This window comes from Ovis canadensis, chromosome 14 (assembly GCF_042477335.2).
Source record: "Ovis canadensis isolate MfBH-ARS-UI-01 breed Bighorn chromosome 14, ARS-UI_OviCan_v2, whole genome shotgun sequence".
NCBI classification, from domain to species: domain Eukaryota; kingdom Metazoa; phylum Chordata; class Mammalia; order Artiodactyla; family Bovidae; genus Ovis; species Ovis canadensis.
The window spans coordinates 45,971,749-45,998,433 of record NC_091258.1 but is presented as its reverse complement, the minus strand read 5'-3'; the positions used below and the strand labels follow the sequence as shown (position 1 = coordinate 45,998,433).

General features: G+C 45.1%; 1 protein-coding gene across 1 annotated transcript in view; it reads left to right on the top strand.

Annotated features, from left to right (window-relative positions):
- CDH11 (cadherin 11) overlaps positions 1 to 26,685 on the top strand; it is a 150,788-nt gene that overhangs the window by 37,575 nt on the left and 86,528 nt on the right. The window lies entirely within an intron of this gene.

Below are 26,685 nucleotides of genomic sequence, written 5' to 3'. Positions count from 1 at the left end.
AGTGTTTTCTCTATGATTAAAAAAAAATGGTAGTTCGAAAAAGTACCATACTTAAAAATACTATTCTCCCCACCACCACCACGGTTAACTCTTCTCGTCCTTCGAGGCTTCCTCGTCTTTAATAAATATGTTGGGGAGGCTATTCCTGATCAACTGTTCCTATAGCAGCAGTTCTTTCCTCCTGGTTATCTATTAATGATCACTAATTATTAATAGACTATAGAGTCTGTGCAGACAGTGAAGAGACCTATTGTATATGCCTCGGTACCCCCAGCACCTAGTAAATAAATCATGCTCAGTTGTAGAGTCTACCTGAATGACGTCACCATCCCTCTGCAAGCGAAAGGCTCTATCAGAATTCATGCAGTGGCCTACTTTTGTAACTTTGCATGACTCAGACCACTCCTAGTTTAGGAATAATGTGGGCATGTTGGGCTGGAGTAATGTCACTTTTAACACACATGTGGGTGTTCATTTTGAAACTGTTGTGCAACTTGGGGACAAAAAATGGCTGAATAACACATTGTTTGAGGTCAGGCAGTCAGCTGCCACAGATTTCCCAAATGTTAGTTTGGCTTTATTCCTTCGGTTTCTACCCTGTGCCAAGAGGCTCTGAACTCCTTCTGAGTGACTGATTTCTGGATCCCATCATGGAAGTATCCACTGTTACCTGCCTCATGATCACCAGTGCAAAGTCCTGGAGGAAGCAGCACCTGATAAACGCCTGATGGGCTGTTCATCAAAATGACTATTAGACTAGAATTCTGTACATTTTCAGATTGATAACACCATCCTATAAAGTTTCTGAGAAGTTCTGGAAGAAAATATCCATTTCTTCCAGTATGACAGGGGATTGTTTACAACTGTATTTTAATCGGAGAGTCCATGGTTTCCTTTGGGGACTCTCAATGCCTTTATTACAGTCATAGCTTAATATGAAATACAATTAGCCCTCTGTATCCACAGGTTCTGCATCCATGGATTCAAACAACTGCAGATCAAAAATACTTGGAGGAAAATTCCAGAAACTTCCAAAAAGCAAAACTTGACTTTGCTGCATGCCAGCCGCTATTTACATAGCATTTACATTATATTATGTATTATAAATAATCTAGAGATGATTTGAAGTATATAGAAGGATGTATGTAGATTATATGTTAAGATTGCACCATTTTATGTAAGGAACTGGAGTATCCATGGATTTTGGTATCTGTAGGCCAGGGGAATCAATCCCCCTTGGATACTAAGGGACAGTGTTGTCGCTGATGCTAATACTAAAGATATTCTGTCCCTGGTGGCTCAGATGGTCTGCCTGCAATGTGGGAGATCCAGGTTCGATCCCTGGGTTGGGAAGATCCCCTGGAGAAGGAAATGGCAACCCACTCCAGTACTCTTGCCTGGAAAATTCCATGGACAGAGGAGCCTGGTAGGCTACAGTCCATGGGGTCACAAAGAGTTGGACATGACTGAGCGACTTCACTTTCACTTTCTTTCACATTCTTTCCCACTGCTATAGTAAATGCTCCTGCTCCCATCAGGAATGCTAATGTATCACATGTCTTAAGCAGAAGGCAGAGGTTTTGAGCTCAGTAAATACATGCGTATTTACTCCCTAGTAGGGATCTGTGAATTGTTTTTCTACACATGGAAACAGCAGGGTGAGGGCAAGAAACTGAAAAGTCTTGTAGACAAACACCATCACACAATTTAGCTCTCTTGATTTCACTCTCAGTGTTGGGGACATTTCTTTGACTTTTATATTTTGTCAGAATATATATCTGTATTTATATCTAGATATAGATATGGACGAGATTTCCAGAAGAATGAACAGACGATGCCATAATTTTGCCTTTAGTGATGATGTATTTCCTGGGGGAGGGGTGGGGTTTTCTCAAGCCAGTGATCGTAGTCCGAGAATCAGAGGATCAACGTAATTGCCACCTTCTGCTTCAGAAGCACTTGAACTAAATGTCTCTGTGTTTCCATGTCTGTGAATGGTGTGAATGTGGGTGTTAAGTACACAGAGAACGTACAGATGCATTTCTGGCTAACATGAATTGAAGCGAAAATATTTGAAAAGAGTCAGCTTTATCCTTGATACCAAGAGGTAAGATGCTGCAAAGTCTTGAAGATGAACAGAATAGCGAATGATATAAGGTTAAAGCTGTTTTATCAATCAATCTCATCAAATGCTTGGAAACTTGATATTGCTGAGTTTTATAGCTGTGCAATGACTTAATATTTAAAAGGATTTCCCCCTTTAAGCATACTGTGTTGATTGCAAAAACCTGTACAGTTCCTTTTATGGTACCTCATAATTCACTTTTTCATTGTCTTGACTGTGAGAAACTTGTTAGAATATGTTGGGCGTGAGATGGAGCATTTGCTAATTTTATTTTTCCTTTCTTTTCTCTGTTGGCATTGTGTTTCTGCATTCGAGTACCATATGTATAATTAGCCTATGCGATAGCTTCAGTTTCATTGTTATTAATTATCCTTTTTACATTAAATTTTCACATTTCTGCCACAGGCACCTTATGGTAACAAATATTTTCTTTTGGAGCCAAGGAAGAAAGTGCACACATGTAATGAGCTTCTATATTGTGCCAGGCTCTTTGCCCCATCACCTCATTTTACCCCTGTGTAACCTTCAATAAAGGTGCTTATACCCTTCCCCCCCCCCCAGATAAGAAAACTGACATTTAAAGAGACTGAGTGATTTTCAGGTCTTCACATGCTGGGATGGTAGAGTCAGAAGTTACGCCTGCCGGTGGTCTTGGCTTCATCGTGACCTTTGCCTAGGTTGTTTGCTGAGGAATAAGAACCTTGGGGATATTTTTTCCACTTAGAAATAACGTGGCATTATGGAAAGTGTATGGAATGTGCAGTCAGGCAGGTCTGCATCGCATTCATGCTCCTGGTACCCCTTAGATGCCTGTTGGAGATTGATTAGACTCTCCTGATGCTTAGTTGCCCCTTAGAAAAATAGGGTTGGCCAGACTTCTCTTCCCAAGTGTCTGCAGGATTAGAAATGCCACGCTCTCCCAGGACAGGCTGGATCCCAGGGAGCTAGTCTTCTCCCTTTTTTATTTCTCCACCCAGCTTTCATTTTTCCAGGTTGTGAGCCACTGACGGAGGTTATTGATGGCTTCTGCAGGTGGAAAAACAGCTCGGTGAGCCCCAGAGAAGGACAGTTTTCTTTTTCGGTCTGTTTGCATCACTGTGTAAAAAGAGAAAAGAACAAGTGAAGACAGCCATGCCTTTCAAGCTGGGATGCAGGAGTTGGAAGAGGGGTTTGTAGGAGATAAATCAAAGAAAATTGTCTAGAATTGGTACAAACGAAATTTGAGCTTAATAAGTGCTGGAGTGGTGAGGCAGGATTTGTGCTCCTCTATCTGAAAGACAATTTACCGCACCTCCAGGGGAAGGCATCTTGTTGGCAAATGCTCAGAGGCACAGGAGCACTAACCTCATCCTGCTGGGGACCTGAGACTCACAGCCTTTCTCAAGCTATGCAGTCAGTCACTGCCCCTGCTTTCTTGGCACACCTTCTTTACCGAAAATATTAGGTACTGTGTGTTGAGCCCTACCAGGCTTCCCTGTTGACTCAGTGGTAAACAAAACCCACCTGCCAATGCAGCAGATGCAGGGTTCAATCCCTGGGTCGGGAAGATCCTGGGGAGGAGGAAATGGCAACCCACTCCAATATTCTTGCCCGGAAAACCCCATGGACAGAGGCCCCTTGCGGGCTACAGTACATTTATAGGGTCTCAACATTAGTCAGAACTGAGCACACACACATATACAAATACAAAGCTCCCTCCCTGCCCCCACCATGAACCAGGTGTGGGGTAAACCAAGTGCTCAACTTCACCAGGAGAAAATGACAGGTGTATATCCAGGGTGTTTCTTATTCATGTTCAACTTCTTGGGTGCTGTTTTTTTGAACTTTGGGAAAGATAATGTTATTGTTCATGTGTCAGATTAAAGTATATGTTTATGAATTATCTCACTGCCACAATTTAACCTTGGTGACGGCTCTGTGAAGAAGACCTAACCATTTCCATTTTATAGACGAGACTGTTGTTCAGAGAGGTTCAGTGGCTGCCTCGGGGTCACACAGCTATTTGGGACGGAGCTGTTCATTTGATGCCATGTGGTTTCACTGGCTTTTCAGTAGCACCTTGTCCAGGGACAGTATTATGGGAGGACAGGGCTGTGCCCGTTCTATCAAAGAGATAAATCTGTAGGGCTATATTTCTTGTTAGAGGTAGATTCTCCTGAAATACCCTTTTGGCTATACTGTGAAAGCCTGTGATTCAAAGATCCTTGCCAAAGGATCATCATAAATCCTGTTTAGACACAGAAATCCCTGAAGGAAGAAAGGTTCTTTGCAGTGGCCCACAGCCTGGAGCAATAGTGTCCAGAAGAGGGAAATTTGCAACCACGCTTGAATGAGAGCTGAGGGGCTTGTTTACATGGGCAGGGACACAGATGGTCCCATAAGTAGGATTTGCTGAAGAGCCCCCCTCCCCCGACATGGAGAGCTGGTGAGGGCTTTTGGACAGTGTTGTCTGAGTGGCCACTGTCACATGTGGATACTTATAATCCTCGTCCTGAGTTGCTACGTCTCATTCAGAGATAAGCAAGCTTGTCTGATATTCTGTTCCAGACCTCAGTGAAAACTGAAGGCATGGCTGACAGCCATTTCTTCCAGTCCTTTCTCTTCCATCCCTTTAGTCAAGTCAGGCTGGCAGACCAGTCTGGCAGTACACACCCCCAAATGGTGGAGAGAGGAGCAGATCACCAGGCAGGCAAGCTTATCCTTCTGTGGAGTCAGTCTGCTCATGTTTGCCAGGATCCACCATGTGTAGGACACAGTGCTCTGTGCTCGAGGGTGTGGGATGTGAGGGAGGAGAATGGTAAATGTGTGCATGTGTGGTTAGGGGTGCTTTCTTCCTTTTGAAAGGATATTCCCAGGCATCAGCATTTTAATAAAGAATATTAACCATTTCTTCCACCCCAGGATGGAATACACTTTAATATCACCATAATAAGTTCTGCTTTATTTTGTATAATAGTTAGGAAGAATATTATTTGGAACACACACACTCTGAGGAAGGCTTGGGCTTGGAAACAGAGGTGAAAATTACAAGGGTATGTCCATGGGAGCGTCTTACTAATGTTTAAGTGTTTGGGTGCTTTTTTTGAACTTCAGGAAAGGCAATGTTATTTTTCATGTATCATGCATAAATCTATATGAATTATCTCACTGCAACAATCCTCTAAGGTAGACACTGTTAGGATCACATTCCAAATAAAAAAGAAGGTTCAGAGAGTTGAAGTCACATGCCTGAGGTCACACAGCTAACATGTGAAGGGACCGTCATCTGAACCCCAGGTTGCTGTTCATTCAGTAGCTCAGTCATGTCCGACTCTTTGCGACCCCATGGACTGCAGCATGCCAGGCTTTCCTGAACCCCAGGTTACTAAGTCCAAAGCAGCTGTATTCTTGTCCCTCCCTGGAGTTTTACTGCAGGGCATTGAAAGACAGTTAATGTGGGTATGTTGAAGAAGCGCTGTTTTATTACGCTCATCACAACTTAGGCCCTTTGGAGCCTTGGTGTTTTTGCAGTGCTGATGCGCAGCCCTGTCCTGCCCTCTGTGACATTCCTGTCCCCGCTTCCACATCCAGGCAGAGGAGCGAGGGGAAGAGAAAGTTAAATGAACGCCCCAAAGGGAGTCACCGGGAGTCAGTGAGTATTTGCTTTATTCTGTTTGTTTGATTTAGAACAAAACAACGAGTGTTCCCTGCCTCTGGGTCCGAGGACTTAGCTTCAGATTTTCAACAGTGGTTCCTATGAATAATGAAAGAATTTCCAAGTTGTCTGAAAATAACCGTGGCATCAAAGAGACACACCGAAATGAAGCTCAGGTGTTTACTTCCTCTTCCCCATGTCCCAAGCTCAGCAGCCTCAGGAGGCCTCAGCGTTCTCCCTTTCCGATCATTAATGTGACTTGCCCAGTACCTCCCAGCCAAGACCAGGGCCAGGATGAAGTGAGTGGGTCACTCAGCAGGGTCTAAAGTTTGCTCCAAATGCAGTGATCAATGTGAGCAATATTTAATACAACATTTTAAATATATATATATATATATATATATATATATTTAAATTAAAGGTACCTGGACATCCTCAGTCTTCTCCTTTCTGGATCCTTAGGAGAGAGGGTGGGAGAAAAGGCTAGAGAAGTTCTGGGAGCTTTGATTTCTTGTGAAATTGCATTGAGTTGTTTCTATTTTGGTCTGCATACCTCTATATTATTGGATTTTCCATAACTGTGATTATACACAAAGAATGGACTATTATAACCCAAACATTAAAGTCCAAGTTCAGTTTGACTCCTGAATATAGATCATGCTAATGACGCTGATAACGATCAGAGTAAGTAGGTAAGGTTCATGGAGGGCTTGCAGTATGCTAAATGCTTTTCATGAATGAGCTTATTTCATCTATACAGGAACCTTATGAGAGAGGTTCCATTTTTATTTCCACTTTAGAGAAGAAGAATTGGAGGGGTACAGAGGTTAAGGCAGCTTGTCTGAGGTTGTCCAGTTAGTAGCAACTACCAGGGGTTGAATTCAGATCCAGACAACTTGCTCCAGAGCTTGCTCTCCTTACTACTTACCAAATCTACAAAGGAAATAGTGGCAGGGGGCGGGGGATGAATTTACATGGTATTCAAAGTTCTAAAGCAAATTTATGCAGGTTTCTTTTCCTTCAGTGTTCAAGTATTAGATTGCCAAGTGTCTTTTTAGCCTGGAAAATCTGTCCCTTTTTACATTTTTTATGTTAAAATGCTCTTTAAAACAATGAAACGAGCGATAGACGATAGTAGTTGCCTTTCAAAAATGTCCCTAAAATTTTGGCTGCCATTTTCTTTTCAATTAGGCCAGGAGTGGGGCGGGGCAAAGATGCTTTTCCTTGGAGGGCAGGACACATGTTTCAGTGTCCCTGCTATGCTGGCAGCACCTGTGAGCCCAGGTGGGCCCCCGGTGGCCCTGCCCCGCCCCTGTCTTTGCCTGCTCCTGCCTCCCTGGCTGGCGTCTGTGTGGGACTCATTAGCAGTGGGTGTGTGTCTCGCCACAGTGGTTCATTCACAAGGCTGCCGGCGGTGCCAGGGATCGTGGCCGCCTCTCTGGCTGCGCCGGCCGGCCGCCGCTCCCCACTGTCCAGTACAGAGCTGGGCAGGACCCTCTCACAGCCCTGCAGCCTCTGGAGTCCCCCTGGGAGGTGCCTTGGGATCGAGGAGGGCAGGTACCTTGGAGATGGCACTGTCGCGGCCGGCTCCTGCCTCTCAAGGAAGACTCTAGGCGGCCAGCGCCTGCGCGGTGACCTCTGTGATGGTGCAGTGAGTAGGCGCTGAATTTAACGCTCCTGGCCTCTCCATCAATCCAGCCCGCATGCAGGTGCCGGCCACAGTGGCCGGCCCGGACGAGGGACGGGAATGATGGCACAGGGATCCCGGCAACGGGAACAGGCTCTGGCGGACGCAAGCTTAGTGCGGGTTTTATTTACGCCGGGGCTCTCGCAGCTGTCCCCTCCGGACCGCTCTGTAGGGTGTGCACTTTTTCTGTACCTGCTACACGAGTCCCGACCTCCAGCTGATTTGAGGTTGGCTTTTAATTCCGGCTTGGGCGCTGCTGCTGTCAGAGCCAGGGCCCGAGGCGCAGCCTGAACTGTTGATCCTATTTGAGGAGTTTAGGAAAGTTTGTTCTGGCCCATTGGTGAGAGAACTGGCGTGAGCTGGGACCCGCTGCCAGATTGTTGTGCCTGGGGACAGCACTGGGGGCACTCCTTTCATCTTTGTCTTTGTCTGGTCTCCTGCTCATTAAATCTTCCTGGGTCTGTGGAGTTGACTACCAATTGGTGCCTGACCTACTTACAGGGAGCCACTACATTCGCCCTCACTCATCATAATAAATGGATCATAAAGGCTGGTTCACTGTGATTCAAAGTGGACTCATTTGAGAATCCTTTCTACTTCCTGGGGTGTGTATTTGTGCATGTGGACGCATGTGTGATGCATGTGTGTGGATTCATGTACGTCTCTGTGTGTGTGTGTGTGTGTGTGTGTGTGTGTGTGTGTGTATTGTGCAGCTACCTGAATGCAGGCTGGCATGTTCCTCGTTGCTATGCTGGTACTTGCTAATGGGCAGCAGTCCTGTGCTGTGTATCAGGGTATCGTTAATAGGCTTGCTGTTTTCCCTGCATCCATCTCCTTTCATTTTCTACTTGGAGCACTTTCTTGTGAGCAAGGGTGCTCACACTTTCTGCTCTTAGCGTCAGCTCTGTTTGCTTCTCTTCTGCCAAAGGGCGCCATGGCGTTACTCAAAGGACCTTTTGAACTGTGTTCAGTGAGTGAAGAGCTCATTCGGGACGGTTACTGGGACAGCACACGCTTCCAGCGGGTCCCGGTTGCCTCATTGCTGGGCCGTGACTCATGCCTTTGGCGTCTGCCTCTGCTGATCTCAGAAGCCATGTGGGAGGTCGGTTTTGTTGGTGCATCCCAGGCTCTGTGACCTTTTCAGCACCGTTTTATCTCACATTTTGAAAGATACTTCCCCTCCCAACAAACTGCAGTTATAAAGTAATAACCAATCTGTTCTCATTTTTAATTAATTGTATATACATAATTGCCAATCAGAGTTTCCAATCAGTATGAGTTAATCAGCCTTAACATTTATTTATTCACCCAGCACCTTCTCTGTGGCTGACCTATGCCAGCTGCTGGGAATAGAAAAGGGAACACGAATCAGTCTTAGTGGGAGTTTCCAGCATATTCTATTGTTAGCTCATCATTTTAACTTGGGGTAAAGTTGGTTGAGCTCCCTCTGTGTGTCCAGAGTGGCAGCAGGTTCCTTGGTATACCAGCCCGTTTCCTGCTCAGAGCAGTCCAGTGAGGTAGGCATTAGCCACTCCACTTGTCACATCAGGGAACTGACGGAGTTACAGAGTTGAGTCATTCACTCCAAGTCACATTTAATTACAAAGCAGAGGATTTGAACTCAGGATTGCAATGGTCTAACACTTTTCCATGAACTCAGGATTGCAATGCCCTAACACTTTTCCATGGATATTACAATCACTAACTCTCTGAATTCCTTCCGCTCTTCCCTACGGGGTAGGTGTTTGCTTTCATGGGCACGAGAGTGCCCTGTGTTTTCTCCACGTTCTCGGGTTTCTGGTTTAGGGTTCTCCCTCCCCCTTTTTATGAGATATAATTGAAATATAATAGTCCAAGGTGCACCATATAGTGATTCTATATATGGATACACAGCAAAATGATCACCACACTCAGTTAACATGGATTGCTTCACATAGTTACATATTTTGTTCTTGTGATGAGAACTTTTAGACTCTACTCTCTTGGCAACTTTCAAATATATAATACATGATTGTTTGAAGTCTCTGTAGTTAAGTTTGAGGTCTCTGAAAACCCTAAGTACAGATGAGTCTGTTGCCTCATAGAATAAATGGAGCTTCAGGCTTCCTAAGACGTTCAGCTTACTCACCTCCTGTTTAGATGAGGAAACAGAGTAGCAAAGGGGTTTGCCTGTGGTCACACAGCCTCAGAGTCTGGACATGTACTCAGCACCCCTGATGTGTTGATCACAGCACGTTTCCTTGTCACTGGCTCATCTGTTGTCTCAAGAGGCCTTCTGGGTAATTCCCTCCAGGCTGGTGGTAAGAGCAGCCAGCGTTAGGGGAGGACATTGGCTCATTAAGGGTGGGGTCTAAGTTTGTCCGCCCCTCTGTCCCCAGTCTCCAACACAGCCCCACGTCCACCTAGGTGGTCAGTAGGTGTGTGTTGAGTGAAGGAACTGGATGAAATGAAGGGAGGGGGGCCTCCAGGGATAATCCTCTAATCCAATCATGCTACATTTTTGGTACTTGCTGAACTCCCTTCTTGCATCCTCCCACACCAAAGGATACTTTAGAATCAAATTGATGATATCAATATTTAATTGGACACTTTGATGATTCAGTCATTTAGCATCTTAAACTATTTTCCTGTTTCTATTTTGGAATAAATTGGCTGGTTCTTTTCATATCTCTCGGCAAAATTTTTTTTTTTTTTTTTTTGGATCTACGGGAAATTGATGGAGGGATCTCAGTATCAGACTCCTGGTTCCCTTTGGGTGTGGCCACCTCATGTATCTTCCATGCAAGAGAGATGCTGCCAGTTGCCTAATGACACTTTATACAATTGCAAATTTATGTCTAAGACAGATAATATCTTTTTTTTTTAATTATATAAGAAGTGAGGAAGAAGAGAGGGGAAAAACCACCCACGGTTCCTCCACTCTGACTCATAAATTGTCCTTATTTTTCTCCTCCTTTCCAGTACTCAAGAATATTTTTACATCATCGTAATTGGAGTGAAGATTTTGTTTCATAATGAACCACATTGAAATATTCCAACATGTTCTTCCACATTGCTTTACAATTCGCATAATTTCAGTTTGGGGAAGGACTGCAATTTCATGCAGGGTGTGTACTGTGTCTTACTTTAAGATCATCCTATTACAACAAGGCAATTTTGGCTTTAGGTGAACAGAAAGATATAGTTATTATTGAGAATCTGGGTGAAGTAGAATAGGATTAGAAAAGATTTGCCATACGTAGAAGGTCCTGTACTTCAAGTCAGTTATTCCATATCGGCCAGCTTGTTAAAGCTCAAGTGCTCTGTTTCCTTAATGAAAAAAGGAACACTGGAAACACACACAGAGAAGCTGAGAACTGGCCACTATCAGAATTTTTTGGTCCTTTTCTCTATTTTTAATAATTTAGAATGTTAAGATGCCATTAGAAGCAAGCATCCTTCCTAATTGCCTGAAGCATTTTCCTCATTTCTGAAAATGGGTAGCATTTTAACTGGCAGGCAAAACAACCAAAGCAATAAACAGTGAAAGCTGAGTGCTTAGGAAAGCCAACCTGGTCTTCAGACTTCTTCAGGAGAAACAATTAGAAAGGCAGAAAATGGCTGAAATAAATCCATCCACTCACGTTCAGGTCAAACATGTTAGAATTTGTCCTTGTAGGAGGTTATGGGGTTTGAGGGGATGTGACTGCAGAAGTGACCTGGTGATGAGCTGACCTGGAAGAGAAGGTCGGGAGAGCTTTGGCTAATTCTGTTTGCATTGTAATCCAGCAGGGTCGTGGAGAGGATCTTCTTTAGGCCACTAAAAATAGACAGTCTAGTAGATGCAAGTCAGCTGCCATTTCTCCTTTCTTTTCGTCCTATCTTACTTTGGGAGCTCTCTTCCTTCTTCTTGCCCTCCCGGCTCCTCTGTAACTCGGCGTTTGCTTTGGATAAACCATGGGTGCCTGTGTGCTGGGGATGAGAGGGAGGGCAGGAAATGTCAGGACTCCTACTCACCTTGCAGTTATCATATCCATCCACCTTTCCTTCCTTCCACGCCCCCTCCCTCCCCATTCCTTGCTGTCCCACCTTAACTTGGTCCTCAATTCTGTGTGTTTATCTCTGCAAAAAGACTGGCACATAGAACTACTCGACACATTATTATTGAGTAAGTGAAAGGAAGAATGATGGTGAGAGCTGTAGAGAAGAAAGCCTTGTAGTGAGGGAACTGTGGGGCTAGGAAGAGGTCTGCCCCCCTGGAATGCACACCCATTACTGTTGGGATACCCTCCTCTTTCCTCTTCCTGTGTGTACCCCCAGCGTCCTATGTAATATTTAACCTGTTCACATATATGTTCCCTCTGGCTGCCTAGTCATCTCTCTGTTGTATGCTCTAATGGGCATACAAAGAGAAATAATTTACTATTTTCCCTCTTGTGATTCTGTGAATTTCCTGCAGATTTTTGTGAATAAAACCTTACTCTCTTGTACACGCATAGCTGATTCATGTCGAGGTATGGTAAAAACCACCACAATATTGTAAAATAATTAGCCTTCAATTAAAATAGATAAATTAATTTAAAAAAACCCTTACTCTCACCACTGCTATGTATAAAATGGACAAAACAGAGCTCCTGTGGACTAAACAGAGAAGAGGAAGATGTGGGGATCCCAGAACCCCACCCACCCACACACGCTGCCCTCACCCAGCACAGCCCCTGCAGTAGCCTCTGGGGAATCTGGGAATTTCCTAGTCTCTGCTAAACACAGTTAGTAGAATCGCTGGATTAGATCACCACTGAGTTTCCAGTTGGCTCTTAACATCCTGAGATTTGTGATGCCCTTCAACCTTCAAGTCTGAGTCTCTGTGCTTAAAGTTTGTAACAAATGCAGATAATTACACAGTGGGTGCTACAGGAGCTATGAGTGACACAGAGCTTCTGCTCTCTGTAAGTTCACAGGGATGGGGGGTGGCAGGTAAATGTAATGGTTCCCCAAAACAATGAGGTACCCTAGGGCATAAGGCCAGAATGGCTGATAAAGATTGTGAGCAGTAGATACTGCCTCGTGCCTGCGCGCTAAGTCATTTCAGTTGTGTCTGACTCTTTGTGACCTAATGGACTGTAGCCCACCAGGCTCCTCTGCCCATGGGATTCTCCAGGCAAGAGTACTGGAGTGGGTTGCCATGCCCTCCTGCAGGGGATCTTCCCGACCCAGGGATCTCTTATGTCTTCTGCATTGGCAGGGGGGTCCTTTACCACCAGAGCCACCTGAGAAGCCCTTGATACTGCCTCTCATTCCATCAAATACTGGTTGAGCATCACAGTTGATTTAAAGGGGTCCCAAGAAAAAGACGTGATCCATTCTGTTTCATTAACCATTTAAAATTTTCTGGGTCACTCATCATTAATTGTTTGCTGTTTATTTTTTCTGCTCACTTCCTAACTCTGCCACTGGATGTAATCTCTGCAGAGAGAGCAGCCCTGATGTTTGGGCTCTAGTGTCCTGAGCAGGATCTGACACATAGTAGAGGCTCAAGAAGCACTGGGGTGCAGGTTTGGGTAGTGACGATGCCCTAAGGAGCTGGTGTGTGTGTGTGTGTGTGTGTGTGTGTGTGTGTAGAGGTGGGAAAGGAAGGTGAATTATCAGGAGGTCATCATTTTGTTAGGGCCTTGGAGGACAAGGAGAAGTTGAAAAAGATGCAAAGAGTTTAATGCATTCTGTGCGAGACAAAAGTGGGATCGAAGGTAGAGAAGAGTGAGATCATATGGTAGGTGGGGCCAAAAACGATCAGTTCCTGGAAGGAGCTGCCCCTGGTGAGGGTGAGGCTGAAAGTTGGCTGAGCTCGCCCATGGAGGCCATTCCGCAGGGGTGAGGGTGGGGTGAGAATGAAAGATTGCCAGGGTTTGAAGCCCTGTAAGTTAGGGGGCTGGGGTGCATTTCTCCATTTTCTAATTCATGTGGCGAGCCATGTAAGCACAGGCCCCAGAAGAAAGCCATCTTGCTTGCGAAAGCCAGAAGAGGCCAACCCAAGGAGGACTTCCATTCTTTGAAACCAGGAGCGGCAGAAGCTGACTCACGGTGCAGGGTAGGCGTGTACCAGCCTGTGGAGGATGGACAGGCCTTCACATCCTCCAGGGAGAGAGATGCTGCCGGCATCCTCCCACAACCCCTTCCTTCCCTCACCTGCTGGAGACTCTGCGTGTCCTCCACACACCCGCGCTGCTCGAAGCTGCCCAATAATTCCAGCTCCATCATGTTTACTCAGGAAATTGCTCGTTGCCTGAGGTGGGGTCATCCATGTGAGAACCAATGGGATAAATAACTGTCTGGCCTCAGTGTCTGGAATGACTGTGATCTGAGGACCGGCTCTCCTTTCGTGGGCACGTGGCCCTGCACCTGAGCGTGTTTTCCGTCCCCATGTGTGGTGCAGCCTGGGCGAGTGTATGACTTCTCAGCCAGAGCTCTGCCTGTGAACCTTCGTTCAAATTATTCTATGCTGCCATTTCTCCTCTTCTCGCTTTTATCGTGTGATCAATACTGTATGTTTTCCGTGCTGTAGGCCTCCTTGCAGGCAGCCTTAGATCCCCTTTGGGATAAAATAGGATGTGCATAAGACGCGTGACATGAATTCTAGAGAAAGGCAGGGTAGATTCTGTGTCCAGTGAGTTTACAACCTAGTTTCTTCTCCAGGAAGACCTGCCTCCCTGGAGAGTTCTGGACTCTGGCTGTTGCCTCCACCCCCGGGTGGGGACTGAGGTTTGTCTCCTCCTTGTCATTTTGTCTCTGCCTTGGAAGGGAGCCATGGCCATTCCTTGCAGTCCCCTCATGCACGGGATCTGACACCTGGTCACCCTGCAGCTCCTGCAGAGAAACCATGGCATGCCGGGGGCAGGGTCTCTGTGGGCTCTGCGCCTTACCACCCCCCACTCCCGGCCTCGGTCTCTCCTTCTAGGGCCCCCCACCACCAGTTCCAGTCAGTCATTCCTGCTGCTCTTCACAATATCTGAGTACCACCCTCATTGTTCTTTACTTCATATCTTCTTTTGGCTCATTCTGCTTTTCTTCAATATTTTTAAAGAAAATTATATCATTTATCATCAATGGCAAACTAGTGCCTCATCATGAATAGAAAGTGTTAGATGCTCAGTCCTGTCCCACCCTTTGGGATCCCATGGACTATAGCCCACCAGGCTCCTCCGTCCATAGGATTCTGCAGGCAAAAGTACTGCAGTGGGTTGCTATGCCCTTCTCCAGGGGAGCTTTCTGACCCAGTGATTAAACCTGGGTCCCCTGCATTCCAGACTCTTTGCTATCTGAGCCACCAGGGAAGCCTCCATCCTAAATAGAAATGCTGAGTGCTGCTGAGTGCTAGGTTGCTTCATTCATGTTCAGTTCTTTGTGACCCTATGGACGGTAGCCCGCCAGGGGATTCTCCAGGCAAGAATACCAGAGTGGGTTGCCATGCCATCCTCCCGGGGATCTTCCCAACCCATGGACTGAACCCATGTCGCTTGTCTCCTGCATTGGCAGGCAGGTTCTTTACCATGATCACCACCTGGGAAGCCCTCCTAAATAGAAGGTAGCCCTCAAACAAAGAAAATAAGAAGGAGACAATATAGTCAGGTCTACTCTGAACCTGAGACTACCTTCTCAGAAGAGAGATTTGTTCAGGGATCACCACAAGTGGAGACACTGCTTTTGCTGAGATCAGGACTGAAGGATAATTGAAAAGGTACTTCACTTCCTGATTCATTGTCATTTAAAGGGAATAATAATAACAGTAACTTGTTGGGCCCCTACTGTGTCAGGCATTGCACTAATTGTTCGTCTTTACATAGAGTCGGTGTAACAGAAATGTGATAGATTTTTTATCATGATGATGTGGACTAACATTTAGTGAACAATTAATTTGTGCCAGAAAATAAAAGTGTGCTTTGCATGTGTTAACTCCTTTGTCCTTACCACCAGAGTTTCCGAAGGGTATTGTGATGCCTGTCAGATAAGGAAGCAGTCCTGAGTCATGGAGCTGGTGAGGAGTCAAGTCCCAAATGGGAACAGGCAGGACTGCTATTTCCTACCCCAGCAGGGGCTGCGCTTCCTGCCAGGGTCTGTCTAATCCACAGCATGGCCCCCCTGCCCTCTTGCTGCTTGCTGGGTGGCACGCCCACTTGGTCTGGTTCCTGGCTCTCCCTGAGGTAACCAGACCATCTTGTCAGGGGCTGTGAAATCTGGCTGTGATTACATGTCTCCCCGAGAGCTAAAGGAAGACTTTGTTTGCCCTCATGGTCTCCTGCATATGCAGTGTCCTTTTAAAGATGGCTTCATCCTGGTATCTGGTTTGCCCCATGAAATCACAGACTCAGAGTGACTATAAGGGAGGGAAAGAGCCTCGAGGTCTTCTAGCTCAGTATTTTCCCAACTGTGGTCAGAACTCTGTTGGAAGGAGCTGAGCTGCTTTTAGCTGGGGAACTGATTGCTTCAATTGCAGAATTTTGTAGACTCAGAACAAGAAAGAACCTTATTGACTATCAAGTCCAGTCCAGTGCCCAGGGTCAAAATTTATTATATAAGTTTCTGGATATGAATGTGGTTTAAATATTTTAAGAAGTAAGAAATCAGCATGTTCATAGTGTGTGTGTGTGTGTGTGTGTGTGTGTAACTTACACACTTACAGTATCAGATAACTAAAGATATCAAAGCCCAGAAACCATAAGGAAACCCTGTTTCAAAATTCAACCTGATTTTCTGTGGCAGGGGCTTCCCAGGTGGCAATAGTGATAAAGAACTAGCCTGCCAATGCAGGAGACACAAGAGGTGTGGGTTTGATCCCTGGGTTGGAAAGATCCCCTGGAGGAGGGCGTGGCCATCTACTCCAGTATTCTTGCTTACAGAATCCCGTGGACAGAGGAGCCTGACAGATTATGTTCCATGGGATCACAAAGACTCAGACACAACGGAAGTGACTTAGCACACACCCAGCACAGTGGAAGACCTCACAGAGCCTCTGATTTGAGTACAGAAAGGCCATTTGCCTGTCACTTCCACATTAATGATCTAAGTTCAGTCTAATAAGATGACCCAACTCTATGCAACTGCGATCAATGCCATTTTATCTTCAGTTTCAGTTCTTACCATTGAAGTTGATAAAAATGGACTTCACTTGTTATTTGAAGAATTTCTTTTTAAAGATGAAAGAAAGAAATGGACGATGGTGTGTGTGTGTGTGTACTTCTGCCTGGGAGGGGAGTCCAGGGGGAACAACCTAGAAAATGCTTCTTATGAGGATATTAGATTCTTGATATTGGCATGCCATTCTTTAAGAATCTCAAAATTGATGCACACAGTGGAGAATATTATTCTACCAATAAAGTGCAGCAAAGTATAGCTGAAACCTTTTAATGGCCCACTTCCCCTGCCGACCCTGAATGAATCCAGCGTACTTAGTGAGGTGTGATAAGGATGCAGAGTGCCCACTAGACTAGCTTGCTGGCTCACATAGCCTCTCTGTGGCCAAATTCATATTTATTCCTGAAGAAAAACTGCAAGTCACCACCCACAGTGGGCCTTCTTTGCACCTGTGCCCAGGTGGGACTTTGGTGTTAGGGACTCACTGCTTTATTTATTTTTGATCATTTGTTCAGAAGTTATTTGGGAGCGTTAGTTTGTGCTTCTGTCCACCTGACTTACAATAAAGAAGAAAACATTCATGCTTCCTGATCTTGTGGAGCTTGTCGACACTTTGAATTTGTACAGCTTGTATCTTCAGAGTAAATGTCTAAGAGATAAATAACAAAATGGCATTTTCTTTTCCTTAATTTTACATTGCAGAAGGACAGTCCTATTTACTTTTGAGAAGCCTTGTTTTGTTTCCTTCTGAAGAAAGAAACAAATGACCTCAAGAGAGAACCTTCTCCTACTACATCGTACATCAGCCATATTGCTATGGCCCATGCAGTTTGCTCTCCTTCCAAAGAGAGGTCTGAGACTGGGACTGTTTCTAGCACATAGCAAAAACTCAGACAGTGTGTGTGGGCGTGTGTGTGTGTGTGTGTGTGTGTGTGTGTGTGTGTATAAAGACCATCTTTGTAAATATAGATGTTTGCAAATAGGTGGCTTTCCTGGCTGTATGGAGGCTGCTCAGATTTGATGACACTACTGTTTCGGGCCTCGGGTCACGGTCAGAGGTCTTTGCTGTTCATCATTTCATTTGGGGGGTGGTGCGTCATCAGTGTCTGCTCTCTCTCTCTCTTGCTCTCTCTCTCTCTCTCTCTCTCTCTGGATACTTCAGTAGCCTAGTAAGGTGATGGAGCAGTCCTTGATCTTTTGTTTTCCAATCACTGCATTATTTCCCTAAATTGGTGCACTAATTTATGTCTGAAGAAAATAGCTGAATGTCGTGGTTGGATGGATTGCCATAGGTTCAAACTGCTTGTGTCCAAATCATGGCTTTGTTGTTTCATGACTTTTTGAATAAGGGGCAACTTTATTGAGAATTTCTGCGCCTCAATTCCTTGTTATGAAATAAAATAGCACCTGATGTAGAGGATGGTTATGGGATTAAATTCTATATGACAGCCCAGGACCTGGCACGTTGTGAACTCTCAGTAAATGTTAGAAATCATCTTAGCTGTTTGGATTAAGGTGTGTCTGTGTGCCACCCAGTTCCAGGGGGTGCGGGAGAGCTGAAAGAGTTAGCATCTTGTGTATGTGACTGTAACCACACCCTCGAGTCCTCAGAGATGATTAAATGCTTCACTTGGCATCAGAAGTATTTGGGGAGTATTGATCACACTGAGTATTTTTCAAACTCAGTACTTGTACAAACACATGGATTTACTGTCAGTCACTAAGGAAGTACCTATTGGTTACCCAGTCTTGTTAATAGCCAATTGCTTACAAAATGATAGTCCATTTACTGATCTTAACTATTTTCGAAAATAAACTGAACAGCTCCACATAGCTTTTATCAAGGCTGAGTAATTTGGGCCAAGGGAGTGTCTTATTACAGTCCTTAAAAGATTATGAATTTTACCTGTCATTTGACATCAAGTAGGTAAAAAAGCAATAGGTTTTCAGTGGTCTAAAATTTAAAAAATAAACACTTTTATGGTGGTTCTCTATTTCACCTCTACCATTTCTGCATTTCTCCCGTAGGCCAAGTCCTTTAGAAGGTTAGCAGGCTGACCCAGGACAGACAGAAAATGAGCATTAAGACTTGATTTCTGTCTACTAGGATCTCAAAGCTTTCTTAGATGCAATGTTGGAAGGGGCAGGCAGCCATAATAACAAAGAACTCTACCCGTTGGAGAAATCAAGACATAATAGGGTATACTGAGGGAATCTGGATGCCCAAGTCCACAACAGGGAGCAGGGAAAGTTCCACCACAGTTATACCAACAATGAATGGGAGGGGAATTCAGCTGAGGGAATGGTATGTGTGGGGAGGTGCATAGCCTGCTGGGAACAGCAGGCCTTACCTGGGCAGGAGGTGAAGCTGGGACAGACCAGGAAGAATTGTGGCAGCTGTGTTGAGCAGTGTGGATGTTTCTTCACCTGGTAGGGAACCATTTACAGTTTAAATATTCTCAAAATCATTATGTAAAGATTGCTGTTTAGGCTTCCCTAGTGGTTCAGTGGTTATGAACCCACCTGCCAGTGCAGGGGACATGGGTTTGATCCCCGGTCTGGGAAGATCCCCATGCCTTAAGGCAAGTAAACTCATGCACCACAACTCCTGAGGCCTGCTTAGAGCCTGGGAACCACGGTTAATGAAGCACACCTGCCCTAGAGCCTGCGCTGCACAAGAGAAGCTACCACACGAGAAGCCTATGAACCACAACGGGAGAGCAGCCTCCACCTGCCACAACTAGAGGAAGCCCTCCAAGCAGCAATGAAGACCCAGTGCAACCAAAAATACAATATTAAGATTGCTGTCCAAGAAAGTTTCTGTTTTGTCATGTACATTACTGTCAAATGTTGAGATATTTGTTCATTCACAACAAGGAGACAAGCTAAATAAACTTCAGAAGAAGGAGCAAATATTGTTCTGGAACAGGTGTGATCACGTGTGCCCTGCTTGCTTGGTTTACCCCAGCAATTCTTTCTACAGCTTTTCCAGTTGATCTGGTGGACATCCCCAAGATTCTCCTGAAGCTAGATTATATTTATTTTTATTTGCTTTCCATCTCCTCTTCACCATGGCCCCCCAAAACTTAAAAAGTAAAATTGCTGCTATTTTAGGGGAAAATATGTGTGTATATACTCTCTTGGAGAAAGGCTTTTCATTTTCTTTCTAAGTGCTCCCAGGTTCTATAACAAATGATGTGACTTTTATAGTGGATGTGTTTAGCTTTTCCTCTTTCTCTGACATTGTATTCCTTTTTTATTCAGTAGAGAAATCATGGCGAAGTGGGAAGGCAGATCCTTGGGAGCATGGGAAATGTGGTTTTGAATTCTTATTCTACTGCTAATTAGCTTTGTTATCTTGGGCAAGTTATTTAACTTCTCTGAGGTTTGATTCCTTTCTCTTTTAGGAGGTACGAGCAGAATAAAACAAGCCCTGCTCAGTGCTGTCGGGAAGATTAATTAAAAGAAAAATGCATGTAGAGGCACCAAGGCTATATATATTGGGGGCATGTAGTGGGTACAAGTGACACTGGAGCATCCTCTATTGCAATTGTTAATATGGTAAAGGGTGGAAAGAGAAACTCCATCATTCGGGCAAGAAATAGGGATAAAATGTAGAGTAGCAGGAGGTTTGCTCATATGCTAGGAGACTGTTTGTTTATTCATTTCCCAAAGATATTACAAAGGCTGTGAATATTTATTTAGTTCTGCTCCCAATAGCCCTTCTAATAGGGAATTATTTGGGTACAACGAAAGACATTTGTAAATGCGGCTGATAAGGCTGACACTGGACAAGGAGTGTTTTGTTGGACACAAGAATTCTATTGTCCCTGGCTTCAGTTGTCAAGTGCCCGGGGAACCCAGAATTTATGGTGACAGCACAATGGGCCTTTCAGGGCCCAGCCAAAGAGCTGTGAGATCCTGCTCCCCGGCTTTTCAGGGCTTCTAATCTTTTTATCGGGCCTGGACAATGCCGGATTCAGCTGCTGCCTGCGCCTCCTGACTGTCCATTGGCCGTCAGGTATTGTGCGGTAATTACCATGGTGACAATGGGCCCTCTCTACGCCAGTCCATCGGTGCTTTGGAAAACAGCGAAGGTTGTCACTTTGTATTAGGTGCCTCTAAAGGCATGGCTTACTTAGAAAAACTACCAAAGAGAAATCAAGATAATCGTGTTAAGAGTTTGATTTAAAGGGCCACTGTGTCAAATCCATTTGGAGCCCAGGAACTCTTTATGGATGTTTCCTTGTAATTACAGCCAGACGTTGGGCGTCATCCTGCACAAGCAGCAAGTAGCCAGCCATGGCGAGTTTGCAGGGAGCCCCGAGCTGTGGGCAGCTGGCAGCCCTTAAACGTCTTACGGAAGCAGAGGTCTAAGCTGAGCCTTTGAACTCTGAGGGGTCCCTGAACTTCTCTGAGAATTCAGTTTCCTCATCTGAAAAGGAATGGAGTGGAAAATGCTTATGGATGAATATTACATATTCAATGAGTATGTATTAATATATGCAAATACAGTCCCATACAGATGTGAGAGTTGGACCATAAAGAAGGCTGAGAGCTGAAGAAGTGATGTGTTTGAATTATGGTGTGGGAGAAGACTCTTTAGAGTCCCTTGGACAGCAAGGAGATCAAACCAGTCAATTCTAAAGGAAATCAACCCTGAATATTCATTGGAAGGACTGATGCTTAAGCCAAAGCTCCAAGACACTGGCCACCTGATTCGAAGAACAGACACAGTGGGGAAAAACCCTGATGCTGGCAAAGTTTGAGGGAAAGAGGAGAAGGGGGCAACAGAGAATGAGATGGTTGGATGGCATCACCAACTCAATGGACATAAGTTTGGGCATACTGCAGGAGATAGTGAAGGACAGGGAAGCCTGGTGTGCTGCAGTCCGTGGGGTTGCAAAGAAGCAGACATAATTTAGCAACTGAACAACAACAACAAATATATGAAGGTTATCCACCTACCATGCTGCTGCTGCTACTGCTGCTGCTGCTGCTGCGTCGCTTCAGTCATGTCCGACTCTGTGTAACCCCATAGACGGCAGCCCACTAGGCTCCTCTGTCCCTAGGATTCTTCAGGCAAGAACACTGGAGTGGATTGCCATTTCCTTCTCCAATGCATGAAAGTGAAAAGTGAAAGTGAAGTCTCTCAGCCATGTCTGACTCTTAGCGACTCCATGGACTGCAGCCTACCAGGCTCCTCCATCCATGGGATTTTCCAGGCAAGAGTACTGGAGTGGGGTGCCATTGCCTTCTCTGATCCACCTACCATATATTTGCTCTGTAAATAGCAAATATATAATAAAAGGTAAAGCTTTTTAATCATACACAATTGAAAAAGCGTAACCTACGTGTTTTTGTAATTGCAGCTACTAATTATCAAGTGTCTATTCTAAGTGAGGTATTTATTCTCACTATTCTTTACAATAATCAACAATCCCACAAAAGTTATTGATATTCCCATTTTATAATGAGGAAACGGAGGCTCAAAGAATTCTTGCCAAAGTCAAATTAGCTTGGAAGAGGCAAAGCCTGGATTTTAAGTCCTGTCCCCTCACATTTAATAACTTACTTCTTCCCTCTTTTTTTTTTTAAAAATATAATCTGCAAACCTGTCTATCTTACAAAATACGCTTCATCATGTGGCTTTGGAACTTGCGTGATAACAGGAAAGAAAAACACTCAGTGCTGAGTATTGTTTTGGTTTATTCACCCCTTCCACAATGTCAGGAACATGTGACCCCTGTACAGGGAAGTAGCCCCCATTACAGACACCCAGTCTCAGCTTCCTCTGCCCCTTCTCCTGCCTGAAGAGCAAGAGCACACAGCAGCATCAGCAGCACAGCTTGGCATTCCTAGACCAACAGGAAAGGGTATGGCCTTTGCTTGAATTCTTTGCCCAATAAAAATTTCAAAAAGCTGATATTTTATTTATTCAATAATAATATATTTAATCATAGTTCGTATTACTCAGTTCCATGCCAAAATATCTCAGATTCCCTATGGTGTTTTTATACCAAAAAGTAGAAATGAGCGATCACCTTTCAGAGGAACAGGCATGATTTACCCTGGCAAGTAGGTCTTGTCATGGATTCTTAAAGCTGGCGGGAAAGGAATGGATTTTTTTTAGCGATTTGATCTGTTGCTTCATTGCACTATATGTTTGGGTGTTTACCACTCAGCCTCAGTTTTTTCACCGGTGAAATGGAGCTGTCACTCTCTCCTTGGGCAACACTCCCCGACTCAGTGGCAGTTCTTTCCCTTTTATACCCATCACTGCTGTGGCATACTTATACACACAGTAAGTGACTTGAGGATCCTGAAGCAGGCGCTGATGGAGCACGTAGAGTGGAGACTGATATAACCTAATTCATGTGTATTTTCAGCGCTTACCCTCCCCCACAGCACTATATGATGTTGGTGGTGTTGGTGGGGTGCTGTTGACAATGATCCAGGAATACACCTGGCCTGGCTGAGTCCATGTTCTAGAAGAAGACCCACACGTGGAGAGCTGGGAGCTGGGCATTTGATCTGGAGCAGAAACCTTACGAGAGGGATGGCAATTTGACTCAGGGGTCAGAGGGGAGGATGTGGCCCTGTGTGTACCAAGCCTTCCATACAAGTCAGAGTGCAGCGAAGGAAATCAGCCTCCGCTGCTGAGTTTCCTCCTCAATTTTGATACCCTTGCCAAGTGTGTTCTCCATCCCACTTCACACCCTTGGCTTCGTGGATTTCTTTTTCCTGTTTCTCAGTCTGTCTGAACTAGTAGATGGCCTGGAGAGTCTGATTCTAAGAGGCTCAGAAGTGTGGGTGGCCAAGCACGGCAATGGGAGGGGCTGCTAGAGGGCAGGGCAGTAGGTGAAGATGGCCCATGATGGTACCCAGGGCTTGGGGAGACTAAAGGACGGTGCCCTGAGAGTAGGTAGGAGTGGGTGCTGCAGCGCTGGGTTGTATTTCCCTGTCACAAAAGGGAACATATGATTCCAGGTCTTGGAGAGTCATTAGATGTGAGGGGCAGGCAGGGAAATGAACATTCCAACCCAGAACACCAACAGTGCAAAAAGAGAACATCTGTAGTACACTGCCCAGCTCTCTCAGACCCAGAGAACTTTTTTTATTCCCCATCAACTCTGAAAAAGTACAAAAACAACTGAGATTTTTTTCTGTTCATTTTTTTCTCTAAGAAACACAGTGTAATTATATACCAACATTGTCCATAGAACCTAAATCCCCTCTTTCTCAAAAGTTTGCAGTAATCAGAATTCATAGACAACTTACCCATTTATTTTTGCTTTCCTTCCAAAGCTCTTAATGATCAATGTGGGCTTTTGGTGAGAGGAGTTTTATAAGAGATATTTTACAGGGAAGAGCCCCTGGAGAAGGAAACGGCAACCTACTCCAGTATTCTTGCCTGCAGAATCTCTTAGACAGAGGAGCCTGGTGGGCTACAGTCCATGGGGTCACAAAGAGTCGGACATGACTGAGCGACTAACACTAACTAGAGAATGCAAGGCAAAGTGGGAGTACAATTCATTTTTATAGATTTGACAACTAAAGTTTTAAAAACATTGGCTACAGGTATAGATACGTCATGAACTGATTGGAGACAGCAGAAGGGAAACAGAGGAAACACAGGCTCTGAAGTCAGTGCTGCTGGATTCTGATCCCACTGTGGGTGTTATGGGCTAGATGCCCAGGGCAAAAGTTTGATCTTTTTAGGGGTTGGGGTGAGATACCCCGATGGGTTCATGCTACCCAGAGTGGATATACGCATTGAAAGAGACTACATTGGTAAGGACAGCATCAAATGCCTGTTCCATCCCTGTTCATGGTGTTCTATTTATCCATTTCTGGGTAACATACCATCCCCAAATTTAGTGTCTTATAACAACTGTCTATCCTTACCTCTTACAACTGAGTGAACTCATCTGGGCAGTTGTTGCTTGGGGTCTCAAGGTGTAAAGTCGGATGGCTGGAGTCACGTGAAGTTCCAGGTGGGTTGGATGTCTAAGACGGCATCTTCACTCACCACTAGACTCTTCAGCTTAGATGCCCACAGCAGCTGGGGATGGCTGGGCGTCTCTCTAGCTATTTGTGCAGCTTCTCCACATGGCTAGCTGGGGCTTCCTCTCAGTATGGGGATCTAGAGCATTCAGACTCCAGACATGGCAGCTGACTCCTCCCAGAGCAACCTTTCTAAGAACACAAGGCAGGTTACCAGGTGTTTAGGACACAGCTTCTGAAATCAAATATTAATAGTATCTCTTTTGCTATGTTTCATTGGCTCAGTTCAGTTCAGTTGTGTCCTACTCTTTGTGACCCCACGGACTGCAGCACGCCAGGCTTCTTTGTCCATCACCAACTCCCAGAGCTTACTCAAACTCAGGTCCATTGATTCAGTGATGCCATCCAACCATCTCATCCTCTGTCCAACCCCTTCTCCTTCTGCCTTCAATCTTTCCCAGCATCAGGGTCTTTTCAAATGAGTCAATTCTTCCCATCAGGTGGCCAAAGTATTAGAGTTTCAGCTTCAGCATCATCCCTCCAATGAATATTCAAGACTGACTTCCTTTAGGATGGACTGGTTGGATCTACTTGCTGTCCAAGGGACTCTCAAGAATCTTCTCCAACACCACAGTTCAAAAGCATCAATTCTTTGGTGCTCAGCTTTCTTTATAGTCCAACTCTCACATCCATACATGACTACTGGAAAAACCATTGCTTTGACTAGATGGACCTTTGTTGGCAAAGTAGTGTCTCTGCTTTTTAATATGCTGTCTAGGTTGGTCATAACTTTTCTTCCAAGGAGTAAGTGTCTTTTAATTTCATGGTTGCAGTCACCATCTGCAGTGATTTTGGAGACAGAAAAAAAAAAAAAAAGGTCTGTCACTGTTTCCACTGTTTAGTGATGGGACCAGATGCCATGATCTTAGTTTTCTGAATGTTGAGTTTTAACCCAACTTTTTCACTCTCCACTTTCACTTTCATCAAGAGACTCTTTAGTTCTTCTTTGCTTTCTGCCGTAAGTGTGGTGTCATCTGCATATCTGAGGTTATTGATATTTCATTGGTTACCCCAGGGCAATTTAGAGTCACATGGAAGGGGATCACAGAAGGGTATGGTTCTCTGGGCATGTGATTCATCCAGGGAGGGCTGTTGGAGAGTAGCTATGACATGGTTGCAAGTTGGGTCCTTCCTCTGGGGTTATGAACAGGTCCTTCCCCTGTGGCTTTTTCTCCATGACTCCATGTACATCTGGGAATAACCCCAGCCCTGCTCCATCATTAACATCCTGGAAATAGCACACATGGCAGGAGCCAAAGGAGATACGGGTTCTATCCCTGGGTTGGGAACATCCCCTGGAGGAGGGCATGGCAACCCACTCTAGTATTCTTGCCTGGACAAGCCCATGAACAGAAGAACCTGGTGGGCTACAGTCCATGGGGTTGCAGAGCCTGACGGACTGAGTACGCACGCACAGGACAGTCCTACTGTTCTTGCTACAGTCACCAAATTAAGGTGCCGTGAACAGATTTCAGTAGATGTACAGTCCATCCTCAGCCCTGTGCAGATGGGGTTCCCATGTTGCTGTTGCCCCTGTTGTCTTGGAGAAGGCATTGCATGTGAAGAGTTGATAGGTGGAGCCAAGACGAAACAAGGGAAAGCGGGTCTGGGAAAATGAAGGACAATAAAGCCAAAGTGGGCGTCCCTGATGGCTCAGATGGCAAAGAAACCACCTGCAATGCAGGAGACCCCAGATTTGATCCCTGGGTCGGCATGATCCCCTGGAGAAGGGCATGGCAACCCACTCCAGTATTCTTGCCTAGAGAATCCCCATGGAAAGAGGATCCTGGCTGTCTGCAGTTTATGGGGTTGCAAAAAAGTCAGACATGACTGTGGGACGAATATAACGTCAAAGTAAGAAGCTGTTTAAGCCCTTAGTGCAGCCTGAGTTGATCCTCGAAAGTAGATGTTCTAGAGAGGAAGGACATTCAAGAACTCCTTTCTGCTGTCGTGTTCGGGAAGTTATGCCAGCGGCACCTTCCTTGGTTCAGTGCCTTGGTTTTTTGAAGATGGCAGCTGTTCAGACACTCCATACTCCTCTCTTCATTCATTCAGCAAATATGC